We start from the raw sequence: 10,528 nt of genomic DNA, 5'->3' as shown, positions 1-10,528 counted from the left end.
TAGTGCTTGTTTTTTAAAAAAATACAGAAATAGTTAAGGTAGGAAGTAAACATTCCTCTACTCCTAAACCTACCACTTAGAGAAAACCAGTGCCAACAATTTAGTTATTAAGAAATAGATAGGAGAATTTTTTAAAAGTATGTATTAGGCAAGGAAAGCACTGTTTTCTGAGTCCCTAAAGTCATGTTATGGTGGCAGTGCCAAATCCATTTAGACCAAATATAAGCAGCTGAAATAAATACTGATCTGCAGGCTAACAGTGAGCCACTGGGCTTGCATAGCACATTCAATCCTATATGTAGAAGTGGAGTTGGAAAATATTTCTGAATTAGGTAGCAATGTAAAAGTGAACAGCAGAGGTCATTAGCTCTAATGGACTAAGTATTATGTGGTTTTGAAATTAAGACATTAACATTTCAGCAAATGAAAATGTTTATACAGTCTGCAAATTCTTGGCAGCAATACCACAGAATTCAGCCAGCAAGGGCTCCTAAATTATAAACATAAAGAGTTGCAAAGAACACTAAGAGTTATTCCTTATTTTCCACTGCCATTGTTTAAAAGTATTTAAAATATTTTCTACCTGGAATCTGACATTCTCTTATCGCAAGAATGCAAACCTCATGTTACAGAGTCTTCCTCAAGATCATGTTCCATTGACTCAGAAAATTCCTTAATGAATAGAAAATGAATAAGTATCTATTAACAAAAAAATGTACAAAATGACATAGACATCCTCTGTATTTCAGCATAAATACCAATGTCTCTGGCCAAACCAGCAGTTGATGTTATGAATACCTGTGCCCTAATACAACACAATAAAACAGTGTTCATACAATGCACTCTCTCCTGTCATCTTATAAAAGCAGTGTGTTGATGTTGGAAGGAAATCTGGAAATTAACAAATCTATTCATGCAGCCATTCTTTCATTTAACAAATATTTATCAAATGTCTCCTGTATCAGGTTAAGTGAAAAGCAGCAGGGATAAAACAAATTACGAGAGTCTCTGGCCCTTGAGGAACTTAAGTCTAAGCCAAACCCTTTATTTTTATTTTGAGGAATCTCTAGGTCTCCCACTTTCAGACCGGCTGTTCTTTTCATTGTGCTGAATAGTAAGCATTGATGAAAAGAAATAAATAGTTTATATTTATGGATTGGCAGTGGTCTTTTATCACTTCAGTGCTTTTCACGTTGTAATTTTTTGGCTTTGGGTTATCATTTCAGAGGATCTAACTGCTTCATCTTCACAAGTAACTTTTAGTTAGCCTCACAACAGCCTTCATTTCACTGGTGAGGAAACAGATCCAGTGAGATTCGTCCACTTCTCCAGGATCACGCGGATAGTGAGTAAGTGAACCCAGATCTGTCTCTAGTGCTTGTCTTCTCTCTATCATAGTACCCAGCAGGACTTGTCAAAATATAGGCTAGAGATTGTAACTTGTACCAACGCTTTAAGAGTACCTGATTGTTAAAGAAGATGTGCTGTGTGTGTGTGTGTGTGTGTGTGTGTGTGTAATGGAATACTACTCAGCCATAAGAAAGAATGAAATTTTGCCATTTGTGGGAACATGGATAGACTTGGAGGGTATTATGCTAAGTGAAACAAGTCAGACAAAGACAAATACTGTTTGATATCATTTATACTTAGAATCCAAAAAAAGACAACAATCTAGTGAATATAGCAAAAAAGAAGCAGACTCACACATCTGGAGAACTAACGAGAGGTTACCAGAGGGGAGACAGAAGTAGGGAGAAGCAATATAGGGGTAGGGGATTAAGAGGTACAAATTATTATGTAAAAAATAAGCTATAAGGATATATTGTACAACATGAGGAAGATAACCAGTATTTTATAATAGCTATAATAACTATAGCCATAAATGGAGTATACATTTTGAAAATTATAAATCACTATATTGTATACCCGTAACTTATATAATGTTGTACCTCAAATATACTTTGATTAAAAAAAGAGTACATGATTGGTACTTGATTGTTAAGTTCTCTGCTGCTTCACAGAGAATTTCTTACAGATAACCACTCTATAACGATAAATACAGTGTTGTTCTGGTACCTTAATGCCAGTTCATGAAGGCCATGAAGTGACACTGGGTCATTACTAGTTTCAGTCATTACAATACTCTGCATTAAAATGATCAATGTATAAATAAAGTTACTTTTTTCTCCATTATATTCCTTTACCTTTTTGTCATCAAACCTTCCTATATAGCCTTATCTTTCATTTATTTGAACTGCTTTGCTCTACATCTTTTGAATACCCATATCAAATCTACTGTATCTTTAAAGATCCTATAATATTTTTATATTATATTATTTTTAGAGGTATCTGATTTTTCTTCTTTTAGCCACATTGATGTTGATCTCTTCCTCATACCTGCACTCCTCAACTTAAGCCTTCTGAGAAGTAAGACATTCACTCTGTAGAGAGTGATCAATGCGTAGTTCACTCAGAACAGGGTATAGACTGTTGCAGTTGTGAAGGTGATCTGTAGTTAAATAGTTTTAATGAAGTCCCATGATCGAATCTGGCACTGATTGGTAGTCAGCTATGAAGACCTTGGACCATGGAATCAGACCATAAAATCTGAATCATGTTCCTTAGAATGATATTCTTCAAATTCACCCGTTAGCCGCCAGCAATTAGATACAGGTTTATAGGGGGCCTTATAATTTCTTTTTTTATATATTTACAGATTTAGATCAATAGTAGAGGATTATTAAGCAGCAATCAAGAAAGAAAACAAATAAATGGAAATCATAAATTGAATTTCAACTTGAAAATTGTGGCATAGCTTTACTATTTCCCAACAGCATAAAATTATGGTTCATCCTTCAAAGTATGTCATACAATTAAATAAAGTTAATGGCAAAAATTATAGTATAGCTAATAGTCCCTACGTTGTTTAATTATTCACAAAGCATTGGATGGTATCTCGGGACTAGCCTGGCTCAGTGGAAAGAACAAAGGTTTTAGAATGAGTTAAGCCTAGGATTTCACTTAAACTCTGTCGTAGAAACTTAGCCAAGTTACTGAATCATGGAACTGTGTGACTTGGCCAAGTTACTGTTGAGCTCAGATTTATCACCTGCAAAACAATTGTTGTAAAGATTAGTAATAACACACATAAGGTGTCTGGAAATAGTATATATAGTTTACATATACATAATTTATATATATAGTATATATAGTTTACTGAGTACATAGTATGTGCTCAGTAAACTCAGGTCTCACAGGGGCACTTCACACAGCACACACAATGATTTTTTATTAAACTGAACTGATTATAAGGAGATTAAATGTTGGTATTATGTGACCTTCCTCCTGGAGTGGACAACTGAAACTGAAAAGACGTATTTCTTGCTGCTGACAATATAGTACTTACTTCCCCAAGAGACTAGAATGGGCAAACTTTCACCAAAAAATAGTCTTCATGATGTTCCTTTAAGGAGAAGTCTATAGTGTACATTAAAAACTTCCTCTATTTTATAAATCAGTATTGTCACAAAGTATCTATTTATTCAGTGTTTAGGACTCCCTTTAAAAAAAAATAAAACTGCAGTGCCTTTTCAAGATAGTTAATAGATGATTTTAACCAATTTGGTTAAAATTGTTCATAGTAACTACCAGGGTTTTGAAAGGAGAGGAGTCAAGGAGGAAAAAGAAACATAATCGTTGCTTTTCAGTGCAATTCAGGAAACACGAGTTGGTCCATCAATGCATGGTGAGTGGAAGAAATTCCGAGGCACCAGTTGAAAGTAAAATCTTAGTATTCTGTCTTTTTTTTTAATAACTCAAATTTGCATTAAGGAGTGTATTTTTTATTTTCTGGATTTTTAGTATCATTTAAATCCATAGTTAATGATATTTTCTTACTATAACTCCATTTTGATTTATCTAACAGCAAAGTTTCTAACAAGGAAGCATATTGTAGGGATGTATCCCTTCCTCTCTGTCAACCTATGAAAAATATTATATTACAGATTAAAATTGCTGGGCCATGAAAAGATAGTCAATATCTTTAGTCATTAGTGATGTGAATTAAATGCAGATTAAAAGCACAATAATATATATACTAGAATGACTAAAACAAGTAGTCTTGGAAAGGATGTGGAGGAACTGAAACTCTACAGATTGCTGATGGAAACATAAAATGGTATATAAACACTTAGAAAAAGGTCTAGCGGATTCTTATAAAGTTAATCATGCTCCTACCTTATGACCCAGCCATTCTACTCCTAGGTATTAACCCCCCAAAACTGAAATGTGTATCTGTACGAAGACTTATACATGAATGTTCAGCAGCTTAATTTGTAATAGCTAAAAAATGGAAACAACCCAATGTCTATCAACATGTGAATGGATAAACAGATTGTGGTATGTCCCCACAATTAATACTCTACAATAAAAAGGAATTAACTATTGATTCATGCAAAAATATAATATGAATCTCAATTATGCAGAGTGAAAGAACCAGATAAAAAAGAGTGCAGATTGTATGATTCCATTTATAATATTCTAGATCATGCAAACTAATGAATAGTTACAGAAAGTAGATGAGTGTTTGCCTGGGGATGGATTGGGGGCCAGGGAGAAGTAGGAGTTAAATGAGGTATAGGCAGATTTGGGGGAATGATGGATACGTTCCTTATCTTGGTTGTGTTGATGGCTTCACGCACGTATATCCAAACTTATCGAACTGTATACTTCAAATATGTGCCTCTTGTTATATATCAATTATACTTCAATAAAGCTTTTTTTTTTTTAAAGCTATGTCATTTTCATAAAAATGAAGAGACAACCATGACCGTCTGCCATTAGGTTGGGTAGACTGACTGCCTGCCTCTTTTGGAGCATTCACCACTTCCTGGCTATGATCAGTGGTGATGTTTTATTACTGGACTATAAGGACTTTAAGAGTAGAACCCAAGTTTAATGCATCTTGGTCTTTCTTCAAATACCCAGCATGGTACCCCTCATCAACTTATTTTTTAAATGAGTAAATTACCAGGATAATTTTTGGCAAAACATTTCAGAAAACATTTCTACCTGAATTCCCTGATTAACCCTTGCTAGTTTTTTTTTTTTTTAAACGTCCCCAGGATGCAGCAAATCTTCATGCTGAAGAACTTGAGAGCCAGAGTGACCTGCTCAGCTACTTGCTAACTGTTTGTCCATAGATAAAACTGGCTAGTCTCTCTAAGCCTTATTTTCTTCATTTCTAAAAGGGGGTAAAAATATACCTATGTCACTGATTTTCTGAGAGGATTAAATGGAACACTCCACATAAAGTACATGGCCCATAGTCAAAACTCAAAAAAGACACATGAATTCATACATTTACCATCACAGACTTCTGAAAGTTTATGAACTCCATAGACTGAAGTAATCTATCTTTCATAAGGAGAAAGGAAATGTGATGAACTGATACCTGGATCTCACAAGAAGAGATACCTCTAAACTGGCATTAAAGTTACTGGCATGTTAAGCTTTTTAGAAGCATACAACCAGAGAAATTTAATTTATTGGAAGAAGTACATGGGTTACAAGAGATTATAGTCTTGTTAGTACATTTTATATCTTGTTTGAGACCTCTTCATTAAAACGGAAAAATAAAAACCTTGCCATTAGTTAAGAGAGGCTGAAGTTGCAAACAGCCCATTTGGTTTCTCCTTACCCTTCACTTAGAGGTTCTTCAGTGTGGAAATCCTATTCTTGTATTTGTTTGCAAGCTTTCTCTCTAGTGAAAAATACTTTATAATTCTGTCTATGGGGAATTAATTAAACGAAGTGTGGAAAAATGTAATCTTCGGGGAGCTCGCCTATGAGTACTCTCAGTAAATACAGCACAGCCAAGGGACTCTGTAGAGACCTGACCCAGAGTGGATGGAGTCTGGGCTTTAGATCCAGCCAGTTTCAGATACAATAATTTTTTGAACTTTGAGCAACTCATTTCATTGTTTTGTATCCTTTTGATTTATAATATTGGGCCTGGTCACATCTCCATGATGTGTAGGGAATGATTATAAATTACATGAAATAATTATTATCATTAGTAAGCTGGGTCATTAATCTCCTCCAAAAATAAAGTACTGACATGTAAATAAAATTTACACCTGATGCTTTAGGTCTGGTCTAGTGCTAAATTTGCCTTCAAAAGCCCAAATCAGTTTATTGTATAGGAAGAACGTAATACCAGGGGTCGGGAAATGTTATTCTACTCCTAGCTCTGCCAGTAGCTAATTTTGGATCACTGGTAACCACTTCACCCCTCAGTTTCCTCAAATGTAAAAGTAGAGAGATGGACTAGATCAGGGAGGAAAACACCTGATATGTGCAACCATTCCTATTGTTCTGTGTCCATGGCAGACCCTATTAATCAATCACTGAAATTTTTCTTCCAAATTAGGAAGCGCTTCTAAATTCTTCTCAGCAAAGCACTGTAGGCAGCCACTACCAATCAACTGAAGTTAGCAATCAAAGTAAAGCTTACTTGCCATCTTTGGACCAGAAGATCCCTAAGGGTTCTTTTAATTCCAGTATTATGCAAAGGCCAAAATAAGAGTCCATGGAACAGCATATGCCAGAAGACAAATATGTTGGCAAATCTTCCTTCCTTTTTTTCACATTCCAGCCTCTGAGTGTCAAAGACTTTGCAAGGCCTGTCCATGAGGATGCTCTGCTCTTTCATCACTGCATTTTGCTTTTGTTTGTCCAAAATTATTAATATTTGGTTACCTGTCTTGCAGGTATAGCTCTAGGTGTAGGTGTTCTTCTGTACTCTGTTTATTTTCCCCATATAGCAATGTTATGTATAAACAGTTTTGCATATTAGTCTGAATCTGCTGTTCTTAGTCTTCACTCTATATAATTGTGAAATTTCATCTTTGTCTGGGGGCTCCAATTCTGCTGAGTGAAATTTTGCAAACACAGCAGTAGACTGAAGGAGAAAAGGATCTTTAGACCCCTGCCATAACCACACTTAACACTGTGGTCAAATTCTCCAGGCTCAGTAGTTAATACAGAATGGAAAGATTTGTGAAGTTTGTAGTTAAAATTCAGTTTGAAAATGAAGTGGACTCAGTGTCTTGGGAGAAAAGCAAGTGTTCCTCCCTTACCTCTAGACCCTACCACCACATTTTTGCTTATTATTATAAAAGTAATATATGTTTATTTAGGAAAATGAAGGTAAAAATGAGAAAAATCAAATTATCAGTAATCTAACTAACCAGAGTAATTGTGGTTAACATTTTGAAGGCTATATGTTCAGCTTTTTTTCCTCACGCATACATTTTTATATAGGTACCAACATATATAATTCAAAGGCACTCTTTGAAACTTCTGGATTTTTCTCTTTACTTACTGCACTGCAGTTCCTGTAGAGGACCGTTTCTAATATGAGCAGGAAACTAGAGAAGTTAAAACTGGCTTTGGTGATATACAGCTCTTTGTATAAGTAGTTTGCATAGTGAAGTGTGCACACCAAGGAACCGAGGTTATGGGTATGTTTTGAAATTAATATTATTTTGAATACTACTGTACTGAAGTTCAGTTAATTCACTGGGCAGGCTGCTCCTGAAGTTCAAATTCCCTCAGCAGATATTCAGCAAGTATCTTACATAAATGGTATAAATGAGGTCATGTCGGGGCCAAAATCTCTGTATGCATTTTTACCTCCATGTACTTAAATGATGAAATGTATTCCTTAAAAGTATTTTGATAAAGAGAATCTCTCACCATCTAATGGTATGATAGTGATGCATGCCATTTAGGCAGGAGGTGATGAGGTGATTTACTTTATATGCAGCAACAAGTATATATTATAGGAAAGATACCTTCTTCATTCACAGGGAGGTCAATGTGCTCCTGAGGATCTGAGACTTATTAAACTGCAAAGTACCATCCCTACATGTGCTCTCACTGATGGTTAACAAACAAAAAGCAGCCAGGATAAACCTTTGCCTCTGGCATTCAGTATATGCTGTTTTGGTTACTGCTATGAAACAGACCATCTCCAAATGTAGTGGCTAAAAACAATTTATTATAATCTGTCACAACTCTTTGCGCTGACTGGGCTCAGTTAGGCAGTCTTCTGCTGCTCTTGCCTGGAGTCTCTCACATATAGTTGCAGTGATAGCAGCTGGGGCTGGAGTCTTCTGGGGCTTGACCAGGTGGCTGGAAGATCCAAGATGGTTTCTTCACTCCCATGTCTGGTGCTTTGGTTCACATAGTTGCTCTCTCCACTTGGAGTCTCATCCCCCAGGGCTTTTCCCCATGGTCTCTCTTCCCACAAAGATAGTCAGACTTCTTACACAATGACCGACTTCTGAGAGCCTAAGATTAAGAGCTGTCAGGCCCTTTTAAAGCTTATGTGGAGACTTGGCATAGTGTCACTTCCAGCCTTTTTCTATAAGTTACAGCAAGTCACAGGGCCAGCCTTGATGCAATGTGGGGGAACTACACAAGCACATCCACATCAGGAGGGGTGGTTTATTGGGTGCCGTCCATGGAAACTAGCGACCCAGTGTGCTCCAACTGTAAGCTGGACAAATTTAGAATTTCAAAAGTAATTCCAAGGGAGTTTGGATATTTTCTGGCTCAAACACAGAGTACAATTAAGGGAAAGTGAAAAGAAGAGGGAAAAAGCCTCAAGGTGATAAAGGATTTTGAAACAGTAGATACTTTCTTGGGCCTTGCAAACTTAGCAGATTAGATCACACAGAAGAAGGTGAAATAAATGGATCATCATTATCCAAACTTCATATACTTGGAAGGCTTACCTGATGATGGTTGGTTTTTATGAGAACTCTGGAGCTACGTATTACAATTCTGACACGTTTCAAGCATACTTAGAGGGTTCTCTTTCCAAAGATGGCAAAGAATTCAGACATCAATGGAAATATACAAGGGTTAGTAAAATGTGAAACAAATTGAGGGAAAAAATAAAATAGCCAGAAGAACCTGGCAGTAAAAAGGACACCCATGGCACCAGGACAGGAGAGAAAACCCAGCATTCTCCTGGAGCTTCTCAGTGCAGAGTTTCTGTGCCCCAACACCACAATAAATAAGTTTAGAAGGCAAGCCTAGGTTTTCATGTGAATACAATCTCACTTCAGAGTTCTGCAAAGACCAAGAACCTCCCTGACATCAGTGATCTGAGACTGGGGTTCCCTGTGCTTATGCTGAACCACCATTCAACGCCAACTCCTTTCCTTAGCTGTTTCCTTCATTTTTCTTAAACATGTTCAGACTCTTATCATATTGTTCTCCTCCCTTTGAAAATATGTACTCTGCAGGTGCCTGAAATAACATACTCACAGTAATTGCAGTTTTGCATAAGTAAAGGTTATTTCATTCAGTCTAAACTCAATGGAAATTTGTTGCTTAACAAGGAAATACCAAACCCTTTATAAACTCCTGGAGGGCAGCAACCATGTCGTATGTGACTTTGGTATCTCCTACCTCCTGGGCTCTTGCCTACCTTCTCAGATGTACTAGTTTTAATAGGTAACTTGAATTGTTAACAATATACTCATGTGCTCTTCTTTGACGCAGATATGTCATTTCATTGTCCCTGCATGTTTCAGGTCAGATTCACTGTAAGTAATTTCTTCTGAGCTTGTTGTTAGTGTGCAGATCATTTTGCAGGCTTTTCACATAACAGCTGAAGGACTTTAATTCAAGTTGAAGAAGCTTACTTCAATTACAAGCAATTAATTTAGGCTTCACTTACCTCAAGGAATATTTGAACATATATTACATGTATATCCTGGGAGTGTCAAATTATGCAACCAAGAGAAACTAAGTTCTTCGCAGTTTTTTGGGCGTTGGTCTGCTATAGTCAGGCTTTTTGTTTTTCTTTTTGGCGTCAGGTTTTTGAATGAAATAGTAAAACCACTGCCAGGCACTGTCTGCTTCACCTGGTTTTGCAGAATTCTAAGTTAGAGACTGAAAACCAGTCTTGTTAAAGAGTTAGAAAGATTGTTAATGCATAAGAGAAAAAAACCATTTATCTATTTTCTTTTAAATCATAAAATTTCACAATATTCCTGTTCTCAAGTACTTGAAGTTTTCTCTGTGCAATGATTAATTTTTAAATAATTGTTTTTAAGTGAAATGTAATATTCATTGTAGATTTAAAACATAAAGTAACAAAGAGAAGAATCATTTGTGATTCTACAACTATTAATATCTTAAGGAACAACTTTTAATTTTTTTTTCTAGGACATGTTTTCGCAGAACGGGGCCACACCATAGTTTTATAGCTTGGTCTTTTGTATTTTTAGTTCAATTATATCGTAGATTATGGCATATTGTAGTATTGCACAGGAATTAAACGACGCCGTCTGCGGTGTAAAGTGTGTTCGCTCTGGTGGGAAAAGAAAGCTTTTGGTGGGCAACACGTACCATTTCCGACCAAAAGAGACTTCTCCGCTTGCGCTTGGCGACTTGAGCCTGGCGAGAGTGCAAGCGCGTGGGAGTAAGTGGAGGGTGTTCAGGGTCACGG

This window comes from Camelus ferus, chromosome 5, assembly GCF_009834535.1.
Source record: "Camelus ferus isolate YT-003-E chromosome 5, BCGSAC_Cfer_1.0, whole genome shotgun sequence".
In the NCBI taxonomy this organism is placed as follows: domain Eukaryota; kingdom Metazoa; phylum Chordata; class Mammalia; order Artiodactyla; family Camelidae; genus Camelus; species Camelus ferus.
This window is presented reverse-complemented; position numbering follows the sequence as displayed.